General features: G+C 55.7%; 1 long non-coding RNA gene across 3 annotated transcripts in view; it reads left to right on the top strand.

Annotated features, from left to right (window-relative positions):
• STX8 overlaps window positions 1–12,054 on the top strand; it is a 247,681-nt gene extending 235,627 nt beyond the window's left edge. For 2 of the 3 annotated variants that reach the window (XR_002336829.1, XR_002336831.1), the window contains exon 9: window positions 11,880–12,054. This is a non-coding gene — a long non-coding RNA (syntaxin 8). The remainder of the gene's footprint in view (window positions 1–11,879) is intronic. The other variant, XR_002336834.1, reaches the window with a different exon arrangement.

Here is a 14,886-nt window from a genome sequence, read left to right as displayed (position 1 = left end):
CAGGGCCACCTGATGCCCAGTAAGACCCTCGTTCCTGGAGCCCAGAGCCCAGACCCTGGGAGTCTGCCTCCCACCAGGCTTCTGTCCAGCTCCTCTGCCCCACCTCTGGCAGTCTTTTCTTTTTTTTTAAGTGTAATGAAATAGATTTTTTTTATGATTTTTATTTTTTCCATTATAGCTGGTTTACAGTGTTTTGTCAATTTTCTACTGTACAGCAAGGTGACCCAGTCACGCATACATATACAGGTTCTTTTTCTCACATTATCCTCCATCATAAGTGACTTGATATAGTTCCGAGTGCTGGATAGCAGGATCCCATGGCTTATCCATTCTAAAGGCAATAGTTTGCATCTATTAAGCCCAGACTCCCAAGTCCATCCTACTCCCCTGCTCTTGCCACCACAGGTCTGTTCTCCAAGTCCATGATTTTCTTTTCTTTGGAAAGGTTCATTTGTGCAATATATTAGATTCCAGATATAAGTGATATCATATGGTATTTGTCTTTCTTTTTCTGACATACTTCACTTAGTTTGAGAGTCTTTAGTTCTAGCCATGTTGTTGCAGATGGCATGACTTTTCTTTTTTATGGCTGAGTAGTATTCCGTAGTGTATATACACCATATCTTCTTAATCCATTCATCTGTCAATGGACATTTAGGTTGTTTCTGTGTCTTGGCTCTTGTGAATAGTGCTGCAGGGAACATATGGGTACATGTGTCTTTTTCAGGGAAATTTTTGTCCAGATAGATGCCCAAGAGTGGGATTGCTGGGTCATATGGTAGTTCTATGTATAGTTTTCTAAGGTACCTCCATACCGTTTTCCATAGTGGTTGTACCAACAGTGCAGGAGGGTTCCCTTTTCTCCACACCCTCTCTAGCGTTTGTTATTTGTGGACTTATTAATGATGGCCATTCTGACTGGTATGAGGTGGTACCTCATAGTCTTGTAGTCTTAATTCCTTTGTATCTCCTGATTCTAGGCCAGTCCTTTCTTCCTGGCCCCACGCCCACTCCTCTCAGTCACTCCCTGCTTCCTGCTGAGAGCGCTCGCTCGCTCTCCCTGCCCCCAGATGCCTCTCCCTGCATGGCATCTGCAAGGTGCTTCCTGCTTTTCAGAGCTGCCTCTTGTCGGGTTTTTCTGTTTACACCGAGCATCACTTCCTGTACATATTGAAGTGGGGTGTCAGCCTGGGCCTTAGGACTGGCACCGGAGGACCCTTCTTCTCCCCTCGGCATCACCAGCCCTGACACCCTTGGGGGCACTGAGCTTGTCACTTCAGAGAAGACGCCAGCTCTCACCTTCAGGGTGGAGCCGCTGTTCAGTCATCACCAGCACACACAGGCCCTCAGCCGGTGAACTCACCACATAACCCTCTCGTGGCCTGGGGACACATGTGTCACCACCCATCCTGCAGACACAGGGGCGTCAGGTACTAGCTCACACAGGCCATCAAGGGGCCAGGCTAGGGTTGACAAGCCCTGTCCCATCCCATGTGCCATGTCCCTAGGCTGTGACCTTGTCGAAAGGCAGAGACACAAATGCAATGACAGACATATTCAGTCAGTGGGACTTAAAGCCACTGGAAAGTTATCTGTTTAATTCAAATTTTGTTTTCACTTAGAACAAAAACAGGCACATCCCAGGCCCCCTCTTTGCTTTCTGGAGTACTTCTTTGAGGAGCTTCACAGTCCCTGCTGGGTCACAAACCCTGGCTTTCCACCTTCACCTGGCAGGACCTCCTCGGGCCCCAGGTTGCCTCCTCCCAACCTGATGTTCCATCCCAGCCACCCCTGTGGCTGCTCCCACCCTCACAGGCTCTGCAGGTAAGGGCCACGTGGGGTGGGTCACCCCTGAGCCTTCACTTTCTCCCCCGTGAATTGGGGGAGATTATTGCTCTGCTCCCTTAGGACCTTATGGTGAGGAAATATCAGGTGGTAGGATAGGTTGTTTATTCGAGATTTCTTGTTTTTTGAGGAAGGCCAGTATTGCTATGAACTTCCCTCTAAGAACCGCTTTGGCTGCATCCCATAGGATTTATATGGTTGTGTGAGAATAACATTGGTATTTTAAAATTTTGAATTGAAAGCTTTCAGAACACACATACCTTGTGGCAGAATTCTTGCTCTGACTTTTGCGCTTCTCGAATTGTTACGTCATTCGTGCTGTCAAAGCTAGAGTGCCCGGCTTCTCAGACCCTGAGTCTAGCTCTGCCCATCACCCATGAGGATGGACGTTGCAGTGCCAGGCACACCTTTGGAGCTCCCTCAGGCCCCACACACCTTCTGGATCTCCTTTTGGGTTTGCTTTCACCATCCCCCCCTTCCTGCCTGCAACCCTGGCCTTGGCATGCCCCTGCCCTGACCTTCCCTCCAGCAAAGGCCTTTCACATTTCAGTTTTTCCCGCCTCTCTCACCTGATGTCCACCTGGCTGTGCTCTGCTTGCCTTCTGACTTCAGCCGGCGTTTTGCCCAGCACAGCTGCCCTTCCTGTGGCTAATAACCTACACGGATGCTGCCAGATATTCCATTCGGAGCTTCCAACCTTTCCTGGATGCCCGTCATTGCCGCTGGGCCTCAGCTAGAATCAGGCTCTCTGTTTCTCAGCTAAATGCCACCCAGGTGTCCCCTTGTTCCTGCTCCCCCCCCGCCCCTCCAGAATGAATGACATTTTGTTTCTGTTGTTAAGACAGGAGGACGGCTCTCCTCTGCCGCACACACGGCACCGTTGTTGGGCAGCTGGTTGTGCAAGAAGTTATAATTATTGTCATCGTAGCTGCCATTTATGGAGTGCCAGTTATGACCTAGAAGTTTTATATACTTCATTTTATTGAATCCTCACAACAAGCCTATGAAGTCAATATTTTTAAGCTTGCTGTACAGATGGTGGAACCAAACTTGGAGTTAAGGAACTTTCCCAAGTGTTCCTGGCAGGTGGGCATTGAAATGAGCTCTCCCCAACTCCCCAGGCCAGTGCCCCTTCCACCACGCCAGACAGCACCGTCCCTGCTTGTGGACTTGCTGTGAACCAAGGAGAGACTCATTAATCGATAAGAATTAAAAGGCCAGGTGGTGGAGTTCCCACTGTGGCACAGTGGGATTCACGGCACCTCTGCAGCACCAGGATGCAGGTTCAATACCCAGCTGGTGCAGTGGATTAAGGATCCAGCATTGTTGCAGCTGCAGCTTGGGTCGCAACTGCAGCTGGGATCCCTTCCCTGGCCAGGGAACTCCATATGCCACAGGGCTGTCACATGGGGGGAAAAAAAGCACTGAAAGGCTGGGCATTGAGGAGCAGGGGCCTTGCTGTGAGTTCTCTGACTCCAGGGAGGTGGGGTCTTTATGGCCTGAGAGGGCTTCACGGAGGAAGTGGACTCTGAGCGGTCAGCCCCTCAGCCCTGTGGTCGCGGGGGCGAGAAGGGGCTGAGGGTACAAGCAGCGGGGGCAGGGGGATGGATGGCCGATCTGATGGGGAGATGGGGGGGCCTGCCGGAGCTCCTGGAGGACGTTTACCCACCAGCTGGGGCAGCCTGGAGGGGTGGGGTGAATGCCCAGGAAGAAGAAAACCAAGTGCAGCAAAACCCGAGATGACTTGAGCACCGTGTTTTGGTGAAGAGCTCGCTTTGGGGAGGAGTCACAGGTGAAATGAATGCAGGAGCCGGGAGAAGAGAGGCAGCCGGAGCCTGTCTCCCCACCACCCAGGCCCCCCTGGCCCGCGGCCGACCAGCAAAGCCAACACGGCTCCCGAGCAGGGTGGCCGGCCCGAGGGCTGATCTGCGGGCAGGTGCGATTCTTCTGCCCTTTAATCTGAAAGTCAGAATGGAAGTGTGTGTTCACCTTCTCTGCACGGCGGCTACTCTTTTTTCTTAGCTTGTTTGGCCGGCAGTGGGATTAAAGGCAACATTTACATGAACTTTGGAAAACAAATATTCCAGTTTTGTCTTTTCTCCTGCTTCGTCCCCATCTCAACTCAGGAGCCTGCTGGGAAAAAAAAAAAAAAAAGTCTGCTTGATCCGTGCCAACCCCCTGGTTAATACATCGGCAAATGTCACCTATGGGTGAGCACAACTCGGGGCGGGGGGGGAATACCAACCAACGACAGTCTTCCATAAACGTCTTCTGCGGCTCTTTAGAGGCTGCTTGAGAGCTGGTTTTTGGCCCCAACCTTGCTGGTGTGAAGGACAAAGCAGACAATAGGAAATTTTGGGGGTTGGAAGCCACTGACCCCAGCAGGCGGCCAGGGTGGCTTTCCTTGTGATAAGTAAAACCAGAAAAAAGACTTGCAGATGACATCAGCCTGTCCCTCACCTCCTGTTCCCTGGTTCCTCCATCCCCGCTCCCCCACCAGCCTTCTCCCCAGTTTAACCAGTTTCCGAAGAACTGGCCCATGCAGATGCCGGCTTCACTCTCTCAGGCCAAGCCAGACTCCCTCCACCCCCCGCTTCTCGTCACTAAGTACCAGGAACCACGCTGTGGCAGAGGTGTTGGCCGCCCAAGGCTCCTTAATTTGCTGGTTTCCAGTGTTTCACTGGAAAAAAATATGGACCGTTAAGTGAACAATCTTCAGCAAACACACAGCGCTGTTCCTGAGAGACTGTGTTTCACATCTGTTCCCCTGTTTGCGAAGGAGTTTGCTTTCTTGCATCTTTTTGTAAGTTGCCCGGAGCCGGGCTTGTAAATATCATACGCGGCTGAGGGAGGCGTTTCCGCTCAACTGACCAAAGGAAACGGACGCTCTTTTTCCACCCCTGGAACCCTGGCATCCCGGGCCTGCCCCCAAGAGGGGCCCTGGGGGGCCTGGAAGGGGAGGCAGCCTTGCCTGGTGCCTCGGGCCCGGCCGCAGAGCCCTGCGTGGGAAAGGCCCTGGTCCACAGCCTCGCAGGTGTGCTTGTGCCCCTGTCGGGGGCAGAGAGGGCTCTTTGTTTACGGAGTTGGCAGGTTCCCAGAAGTTCCACTGTCTTTCCGCGTTCCGAAATGTCATACATTTCCCTCTCGGTGGGTGGGGGGGTGGATGCCTCACCCCCCCCGGGGTTTAAGCCCTCCTCTGAGGCCAGAGAGAGCAGTTCTCTGCTGCATGAGACCAGGTACTTTCACCGTCTGCCAGTGGCCGTCGGGGGCTCCGTCCCCCGCGTCCTCAGGCTGGGACCACTTTCTTACAGCTGAAGTGCTGAGTCCCTCCCCTGCCTGTCTCGGAGTTCCCATCGTGGATCCATGAGGGCTCCCACAAGCCCCACTAGGATCCATGAGGACGTGGGTTTGATCCCTGGCCTCGCCCAGTGGGTTAAGGATCCAGCGTTGCTGGGGCTGTGGTGTAGGTTGCAGACGCGGCTCGGATCTGCTGTGGCCGTGGTGTAGGCCGGCAGCTGCAGCTCCAATTCAACCCTAGCCTGGGAACCTCCACATGCCACAGGTGTGGCCCTAAAAAAAAAACAAAAGCAAAAACAGAACAGCAGCCTCTCCGTGTTACACGCGGTGGTGGTGGGTTTTGTGACAATGCCTTTCCATGGTACTTAGTGAAGTATTTGCAGAGGATGCGTGCCTGGGAGTTGCTTCAAGGCAATTGTCTGGGGACAGGGAGCAGGTGAGGGTGCAGATGAAACGAGATCAGCCCTGAATCCATCCTTGTTCAGGCTGAGCAGTGGGTTCATCACGGTTCCTTAGACTCTGCTTCTACTTTTGTGTTTCTTTCGACTTTCCCAACATAAAAAGTAACAGGAAGGAAGAAAAGGAAGAGGAAAAAACAACGAAGAAGGGGCCCTCTATCTCAGTGTTTCAGCCCAAAGACATCTGGGCCTCCCTCCCAGAAGACCCCCGCACTGGGTTGGAAGTCGGGACCCCCCTGGATGGGCCCCACTGGTGCAGAGAAGGGGTGAGAGCGTGGCTGAGGGGTCCGTCCCGGCTGGATTCCAGTTCCAGCTCTTCCTCTTACCGGCTGTGGGGCTGGTGGAGAAGGTCAACCTTCCAGAAGCTCAGCTCCCTCGCCAGAGACCGAGACGAGCGTTCAGTCTTGCTGAGCCGCAGGCGAGGCCCTTCCTCCATCACACTCAGTGTACAAGCCGGCACGTGTGCATGGGCCACGCGCACGAGCCGTGGCCCGGCTCTCCCTGGCTTTGAAAAGGTCCTTGGATCCTCTTCCTGAAAGATCCTGCAGAGGCGAGAGACTCCGTTCAAGACAGGTGCCGGAGCTGGGCTCGCATTCCAGAAAAGCCACAGGTCTCGAGGGAGAGGATTGCGGTGAGACGGTGTGTAACGCTGACCTCTGACCCGAAAGAAGCGCAGCTGGCTCGGGCTTATCCTTGTCACTGGCCGCCTTAGAATGACGTCCTTAACTGACCCCGTCGCAGCCCAGTTTACTTAAGCCTGCTGAGGACCTCCCAGCCAGAGGCCCCCTGTGTGCTCGGCGCAGGGTTTGAAATGGCCAGGTCACCTTGGTCGTGGCCCCCAAGGCCTCCTCTTCATCTTTGGAAGAGAAGCCGGTTGATCGCCTGTTATCCTGCCGCCCTCCGTGGTGTCAGTGGGTGAGGTGCGGTGTCGATTGTCGCAGGCATTGTGGACCCTGTGGTCCCTTCCGGTGGCACAACTTGTAGAGCTCAGGGTTTCGGGGATAGAAGACTGAGGAGGAACCGCTGTGTTAACAGCAGTTCCAGTGCTTTCCCCGCCCGGCACCGGCCCGGCCCCTGTCCTCCTGGCGTCTCTGCAGGCCTTGGAGCTTGGGACCGACCCCTTTTTGAAGTTTCTCTTTTCTTGGCCTCCTGGACGCATCTTCCCAGCTCGCCTCTCCCGGGTTTCTGTCCCTTTCTGTCTTCTTCACTGGCTCTTCTTCTTGTTCCTTCCAGAGCTCGATGCATTTATTCATTTATAGAAAAAGGAATGTCTTGTGCCTCTTTGGCGTGCCAGACTCCACCCCGGGCACTGCGGATGCGGGCAAACCCGATGGGCACAGTCCTGCCGTGGACACTCCCCCGCCGGGGGCGGAGGCAGGTGGTACCTAACTGAGGACCTAAATCGTGGTTTCGGAAGGGTCACAGCAGAGACAGAGGACACGGCCCATTGCAGGTCCAGAAGGAGTTCCCTGAGGACGGGGAGCTGATGCTGAGTTTGGGAGGATGCGTGAGGATTAGCTCAGCCAAGAGGGGCCAGCGCCCCCTGGGCGGAAGGACGGCAAGGGTACTGGCCAGGGAGGCAGGACGGCTCCAGCCCAGGTACGGCCTGTGGCTGCAGGGGCCGCAGGGGGCCCATGGCACAGGGCCTTCAGGCACCGTGAAGAGTGTGGATTTGAAGCCAGGAAGTAACCGGATCGCATTTCCATCCCAGCTCGACTGTGAGGAAGAGGGTTGGGGAAAGCGAGCGGCAGGTTGGTCCCCGCAGTGGCCCGGGCGGGAGGCGGTGGTGACCCGACGCTCGAGGCCTCTTGCCTTGGAGCGGGGGCTTCATGCGAGGAAACTCAAACCAGATGTGTGGTTTCGCCTTCCCGGCCGGTTACTGCTCCTATTTCTCAGTCCTCATCACTTGATCTGCGTCTCTCCGAATCACCCTCTGTTGAAAATTTGGGGCCGGGAGCTCCCTGGTGCCCTAGCAGTGAGGATTCGGCGTTGTCCCTGCTGTGGCCCCGGTTTGAGCTCCGGCCCGGGGACTTCCATATGCTGAGGGAGTGGCCAAAAATAGAAGAGAAAATCCAGCATCGCCTGTATCCGCCTCCCCTGGGGGCCGCCGCAGCCCCTGGTCCAGAACCCGTGCCTCTCGGCTTCATGTGCCCTCAGCTCCCACCCTCGTCTTGTCAGCTCCTCTTTCCTTAGAAATGACTGATCTAAGGTCGATCCTGCGCTCCGGGCCACCAGCAGTTGCTCCGGCGCTTCGCCTGGTCTGTCCGCGTGCCTCATTTCCAGTATTTTTGAAGGAAATTTGTTGCACAATGTAAACCCTGCCCCCCAGCCGGGTAGTGGCAGGATTCCTGCTCTGATGCAGCTTTTGGTCAACCTGAAGATGATTCTGGAGGCAGCAATGAATGAGAAGATGTGTGCTTTTGGTTCTGGCAAGAAGATGGACACACACACACACACACACACCCCCCCTTACTGTAAGCATCTTGAGATGCTGGATGAAATACTACAACACCCTCTAAAATGTGAACGCAGGGCTGCCTTTACAAGGAAGAAAGCAACGCCCCGAGGAAGAGCTGGAGAGAGGGCGGGAGCCCAGCGCCGAGGTCCGTCACGGCGACATGTGGCAGCGTCCGCAGCCGGTAGACGCGGCAGGCTTTGCAGACCCCAGACAGCACGTCACGTCGTCTTTTTCTCTTCCGACAACCCTTTGAATGTATAAAGACCACTCCGAGCTCATGAGTTGTACAGAAATAGACCACAAGCCAGAGAGGAAGTTTGCAGACGCCCCATGGAGAGGCCGGGGCTTCCGTGGATGGAGGCAGGCGAAGTCTGAGGTCCCCAAGAGGGGGCGCGCTCGAAAGACTGGGTCATCGGCACAGAAGGGGTGTTAGAAAAAGTCCACGCACCGTCACGGCGAGATGATGCGGAAGCTTGCCCTGTAGTTTGTGCAGGTTTCTCAGTGTTTAAAGCCATGGATGTGCTGCGCTGACATGGGTTGGGCTTAAAATTGACCTGGCCTGACCTATGTTGAATCCTGGGGATCTGAGGATGGAACTCAGGAAGTCGGTGAACTCGGATGAGAAAGCTAATGGCATTCTTCTTTTTCCCAGCCTCTAAGTGAGGCTTAGCAGTTCCTTCAGTTAAGAAGGGAGGCAGAGGAGTTCCCTGGTAGCCTAGGGGTTAAGGATCCGATGTTGTCACTGCTGTGGTGCAGGTTCAGTCCCCGGCCCAGGAACGCCTGCGTGCTATGGGCACGACCCCCTCCCCCCAAAAAAAGAAGAGTGTTGAACTCACAAAATAAAACCATATTTAAAAAAAGAAGGCAGGCAGCAAACACGTTAATACTGATAGTGCCTGTGACTTTGTCATGTAGAAATTAGACAGTTTCACATCAAAATATAGTACATGTGTGATTATCTCAGAATTTTACAATATCTATTTCGATAAGCATGTTTCCATATAACTGGAAATCTTTTTTAATTTTTTGTTTTTTTGCCTTTTCTAGGGCCGCTCCCCGCGGCATATGTGGAGATTCCCAGGCTAGGGGTCAAATCAGAGTTGTAGCTGCTGGCCTACACGACAGCCACAGCAAGGCAGGATCTGAGTCGTGTCTGTAATCTACACCACAGCTCATGGCAACGCCGGATCCTTAACCCACTGAGCGAGGCCAGGGATCAAACCCGCAACCTCATGGTTCCTAGTCAGATTCGTTAACCACTGAGCCACGACGGGAACTCCATCACCAGAAATCTTGAAACACACTTCTGAATAATTATCAGGCCAAAGAAGATATTGTTGAAGATGTTAAAATATTTCGAATTTAGAAAGTATCTTGTATCAAAACTTGCAGGTTTAGAAGGGTAATATTTAGAAGAGCGTGGAAAACAAAGGAGTTAACTTTCACGTGAAGGAGTTAGAGAAAAAACAAAGTGTATCCAAAGAACGTGTATGAATAGAATTAAGAAAAATAAATGCAGAAATTAATAAATGAGGAGTTCCCGTCGTGGCGCAGTGGTTGACGAATCCGACTAGGAACCATGAGGTTGCAGGTTCGGTCCTGCCTGCTCAGTGGTTAACGATCTGGCGTTGCGTGAGCTGTGGTGTAGGTCGCAGACGTGGCTCGGATCCCGCGTTGCTGTGGCTCTGGCGTAGGCGGTGGCTACAGCTCCGATTAGACCCTAGCTGGAACTCCATATGCGCGGAGCGCCAAGAAATAGCAACAACAGCAAAACAACAACGAAAGACAAAAAAAAAAAAAAAAAAAAAAAAAAAAAAAAAAATAAATGAGATCTGATCAACAGACTCAAAAACTTGTTCTTGGAAAAGATTAATAAAAAGGCAAGCTTGTGGCAAGGCTGGAAAAAAAAAGTGCACGAACAGGTGGTGTGAGAAATGAAGAGAAGGACAGAAACGGGGCGGTCTTTAAACTATGGGGGGATATAATGAACAGTTTTATGCCAGTGCTTTTGGAAACTCCGAGAAAATGGGCAATTTCCCAGAAAACCGTAATTTAACAAAACCAAGTCAAGGAGAAGGGAAAGCAGAATTCCCAGCGTGGGACGCTGTCCAAGTGTGGAGTGAGTGTTGAAAACACGTCGAGCAGCCCTTCATTGATTCAGCACTTGTGTGTTGCGTCTCCACACCAGGCACTGTTGCAGATGCTGGGGATGCAGCGGTAAACAACCAGAAGGCCCCACTCTGTCCGTTCCGTCCCGGAGAGCATTCTAGGATGATGGATACGTTCCTTACTGTCTCTGTCCAAGATGGTAGCCAGTGGCCACAGGGGGCTCTGAAGCTCCTGAAGCCAGATGTGGCCAGCGGTTATCTGGCTAGTAAGGTCTGTGATGTGTGAGCCACTTCCTGTAAGAGAAGAGGTTGCTCTGCTCTTGGGACCCTGAGCTTCACCGAAGCAGCTCCCCAGTCTGAGGTGGGCTGTCCTGGGGCCACACAACCACGTGATCCGACTCACCTGTCACTTCGTAGAGTGTTTTTCTTTTTTGCTTTTTAGGGCCGCACCCGCAGCATATGGACGTTCCCGGCTAGGGGTCAAATCGGAGCTGGGGCCGCCGGCCTACGCCAGAGCCACAGCCATGCCAGATCCGAGCCGCATCTTCGACCTACACCACAGTCATGGCAACATGGGATCCTTAACCCACTGAGCGAGGCCAGGGATGGAACCTGTGTCCTCAGGGATGCTGGTTGGGTTTGTTACTGCAGAGCCATGACGGCAACTCCCATGGAGCGTTTTCACCTGCTGTGTCTGCTATCTGGGGGGGCCTCAGTAGCTCAGGGAGCCTTTGCTTAGCATGTGAACACTTCATCGTGGCCTCGCCCAGTCTCTGGGAAGCACTCATTACCTGCTGGGTGAATTGGGATGGGAGACGGGAAGCTCGGGGAGCGGAGGGGCTGAGTCCTGGGCCTCCCTCTTCATCAGTGTTGAGGGAATGGGCAGGAGTAGGTGCTGATGGGGAGCTGGGGCGGGGCTGGCGTGCTCCTTCGTCGACAGAAAGAGAAACTAAAACTGGAAGATGTCACTATAAAAGAAATTTAAAGGAGTTCCCTGGTGGCTCCATGGGTTAAGGATCCAGTGTTGTCACAGCTGTGGCACAGGTTCAGTCTCTGGCCTGGGAACTTCCATGTGCTGCAGGCACAGTGAAAACACAAGCCAAAACAGAAACAAAACTTTTAAAGAAAAATTCCCTCTCTCGGACTTTGTACAGATGGGTGCCTTAAGTATCTTGGGCTCGAGAAGAAAAGGCCAGGCTGGGAGTTCCCTGGTGGTGCAGCGGGTTGAGGATCCAGCATTGTTACTGCAGCAGCTGGGGTCGCTGCTGTGGTGGGGCTTTGATCCATGGTCTGGGAACTTCCACATGCTGCAGGCGTGTGCCCCCACCACCCCCCCAAAAAAGAAAAGGGCAAAGCCATGTGGGTCGGGGTGAGAATGCGTTCTGGAATCAGTACTTCTCCATAAATTCTAGAGCCTTTATGTTTATTGGGGCTTCGTCCATGCAAACAGCAAACAGTGCCGGGTGAGGGGCTGCACCGGGAGGCTCTACTTCGTCAGGAGTGCGGGCACTTTGGGGGCACAGCTCTCGAGGTGGCGAGGTGGGAATGCTGTGGGGTCCCCGGACCCTGTCCAAAGTCAGCAGCTGCTGACGGCAACAGCGCCCCCCCCTCCCGCCCCGAGAACTGTATGCGCAGTCCTCTCGGGGGACACTTGCTAAGAGGGCTCTCCGGTGTGAGTGGTTCCAGGACGCCTTGTGTGCTTCTGTTTTTCAGGGATGATACTGGTGATCGTGTTGCTGCTCGTGGCCATCGTGGTCGTGGCAGTCTGGCCGACCAACTAGTGGCAGTCGGGGGCCCACCGGCCATGACACCTGCCAGTGATGGAGAAAACTCAGCATCCTCTTGGTACACGAAAGCTGCTCTCAATAAATGCCCCCAAAGCTCTCAACTCGTGGCGTGTGTTGCTTCAGCAAAGGCAAATGGCACGGTGGCTCCAGAGAGCTGCCTGGGTATCGGGCAGCGTGGCCCTTTGGGGTCCTGCCTTGGTCTTTGGGGCGCTCCCTCGTGACCCCCCTCCGTGTGCTGGGTCTCTGGGGGACGGTGCTGCGTTCAGAGGCAGTCGGTGGCCTCTGGGGAAGTCGTGTACCCACGTGGGAAACAAGTGAGCAGCCAGGGCCACGGGCGTCCAGGTGGCGAAGAAGGAGTGACGTGAGGGTGTGACACAGCGTACGACTCTGTGTGACTGCCACCCGCCGCCCCGCCCAGGTCCCCACCGTGGTCGCCAGTCCTAGTGGGGACGTATCTCCGGACTCCACCTGGGGACCCCCCTTCAGCCGTAGGAGCGTGTTCTTTTTCTTCGCTGGGTGTGGGGAGCCCGTTTTCCAGCCCCGAGCATCGTGGTGAGTGCAGGGCATCAGCTGTGGGCACGGAACTGACCAGGCCTCAAAGAAAGGTGGAGGGTGATCGGGACGATGGTGCCTTTATTTGGCTCCTAAACCAGCCCGACAACCTCGAGGGTGTGCGAGTGGACGCGTGTGTGGATGACGGGGGCACACGGATGGGCCAGGCCCGCGAAGGGCGCCAGGCGCGAGGGAGAGGTGGTGAGAGCGGGTCAGGGGAGAGGGCCAAGCGTCGTGCCCCCAGCCCCGCCAGCCGTGCGGAGGGCGGGCGGGCTCTGCCCCCCAGGGCTCGAGGGGAGAGGGTCAGGGCTGGTGATGGGGCGCTCCCGGCACAGGGCTCCCCCGAGGAAGAGGAGAGAGCAGGCAGCGGAGTCCTGGGGGGTCTCGTATGGATTTCTAGAGACTACAGGCAGCTGCGCTCCAGAGGGCGTGACCTGACCGCCATCCCCAACCCCCGGGACTAAGACAAGCACAAGGGGACCACGGACAGCTGGGCGCAGCGTGGACTCCAGGGACCCCAGACCTGAGGGTCCAGTGCTCCGGCCCCCCCGTCAGAGGGAGTCACAGCTCCGGACTTGGCCTGTCGTGAGTCCCTGCAGAGTGTGGGTGACCCTCTTCCTGGCAGCTCTTCCCTGGGGGGGGCCGGTCACTCCCAGGCCACCCGAGCAGTCTGCTTCCTCCTGGGGCATGTGTGGCGGTGGCACACGGCCCTCATTGGAGGTAGTCTAGCCCTGGACGTGGCCTGCCTGGGGTCACACTTGGGCTCCATCCACGTCGAGCGGGACAGGGCTGTGTTCACAGCCACCCAAACCCAGGACCATCCCAAGGGTCAGCGCCTCCCTTGGTCGCCTGTCCGTGCAGCTCAGCTCCAGGCTCCAGGCCCTGGTGGGTGGGACAGCTGCACGTGGGCTCCCTCAGAAGGTGGGGGACTCTGGAGACCCTCGGCCCAGAAGTGAAGCCAGAGCTTCTGCTCACAGCTCACTGGCTGGGACCTCAGCAAGGGGACCAGAAGTGCCCTACAGCCTGAACTGGGTGGACAGGCCCCAGTGACAACCACAGGCAAGGGACCTGCTCTGTGCTTCGTTTCCTCCTCTGGAAAATGGAGAGGAGACGGCCTTTTGCCTGGGGCTGCCGCCAGGACTCGGTGAGTGAGCACTTGGAAGCGCAGAGACCCCCTGTGGCTCAGATGATAGGATCCTCCCTCTAACCCAAGTCTACACCCAGTGGGCCTGGTGGGCCACACCAGGAGACCCAGGCCTCTGACCCGGGGCGACAGAGCAAACCCTGGTGAGGATGTGACACGTGGGCCCGGGCAGAGCAGAAGCTCCGTCTGTCTGGACCCCGGGCACCAGCACGTGCAGAGCAAGGCCAGGCCCTGGGAGCGGTTCACACAGACAGTGGCTTGCGGGTGGAGCAGGGAGCCGGGCAGCCGTGAGCTTGAGCCACGCGGTTGGGGAACGGGATTGGGAAGCAAAGGAGAGGACCCGGAGGCAGGCCTGGTTCAGGACGGGCGTGCTCCTGGAGGCGAGGGGCCGGGCTGGACGGGGAGGGGCAGCGGCAAGGCCCCCGGGACGGGTGTTCCTTGTGGGCGGGGGTGGGACGGTTGCTAACGGATCCCCTGATGGAAGGTCAGGAATCCACGGAGCACATCTTGCAGGCTTGTCGCACAAAACCCCAAATCTGTATAAATAGCGTCTCCTTGGAGCCCCCCACTTTGGGGCTCACGGGAGGCGGCCCTGAGGGTCTGTTTGACTTTCTCACCTCCTCTTGACTTGCTCAGCACGGAGCCCCGGCAACGCATGGGGCAGCTCAGCCGCACACAGAGGCCTTTCCGAGCTAAACGCCGAGCCGACGTCTGCACACAGCAGCTTCTGTTCTCCTGGCTGAGTGGGCTCGAGGCCCGGGCCCAGCGCTGCGGGCTGGGTAACCTGGACCAGTGGCTTCACTTCTCTGGACCCGCAGGCAGGGGACGGCATGAGAAGCTGGTCAGGTTAGATGGTGGGGACCTGCCCTCCAGGCCCGGGCGGTGCCAGGCAGGGAGGCGCCCGCTTTCCTCAGCTTCCTCGAAGAGGGCTTCTTACGAAACACCCGCCCCACTCTGACGCCAAGGGGACCCAGAATAGGCCGAGCTGGGCCAGTCTGGGGATCTGTTTCATCGGGACCCACCCTGGAGTCAGCTGGCTTTGGCCAGGCCTGGTTGCCCCCCTTTCCAAGGTGTCGGGACCACAGTCCCGTTGGCCGGCCGGGTCTGAATCAAGGGGTTGAGCAGGAAGAACTTAGCCGAGGGAAGCGACGCAAGACCCATCACCTTGGCTGCGTCTCCAAGGAAAGTAAACTTTATTAAAATAACAGCCTAAGTATTGTTGAACTTAACTGATTAT

Source organism: Sus scrofa, chromosome 12, assembly GCF_000003025.6.
Source record: "Sus scrofa isolate TJ Tabasco breed Duroc chromosome 12, Sscrofa11.1, whole genome shotgun sequence".
Taxonomy (NCBI): Eukaryota; Metazoa; Chordata; class Mammalia; order Artiodactyla; family Suidae; genus Sus; species Sus scrofa.
This window is presented reverse-complemented; position numbering and strand designations above follow the sequence as displayed.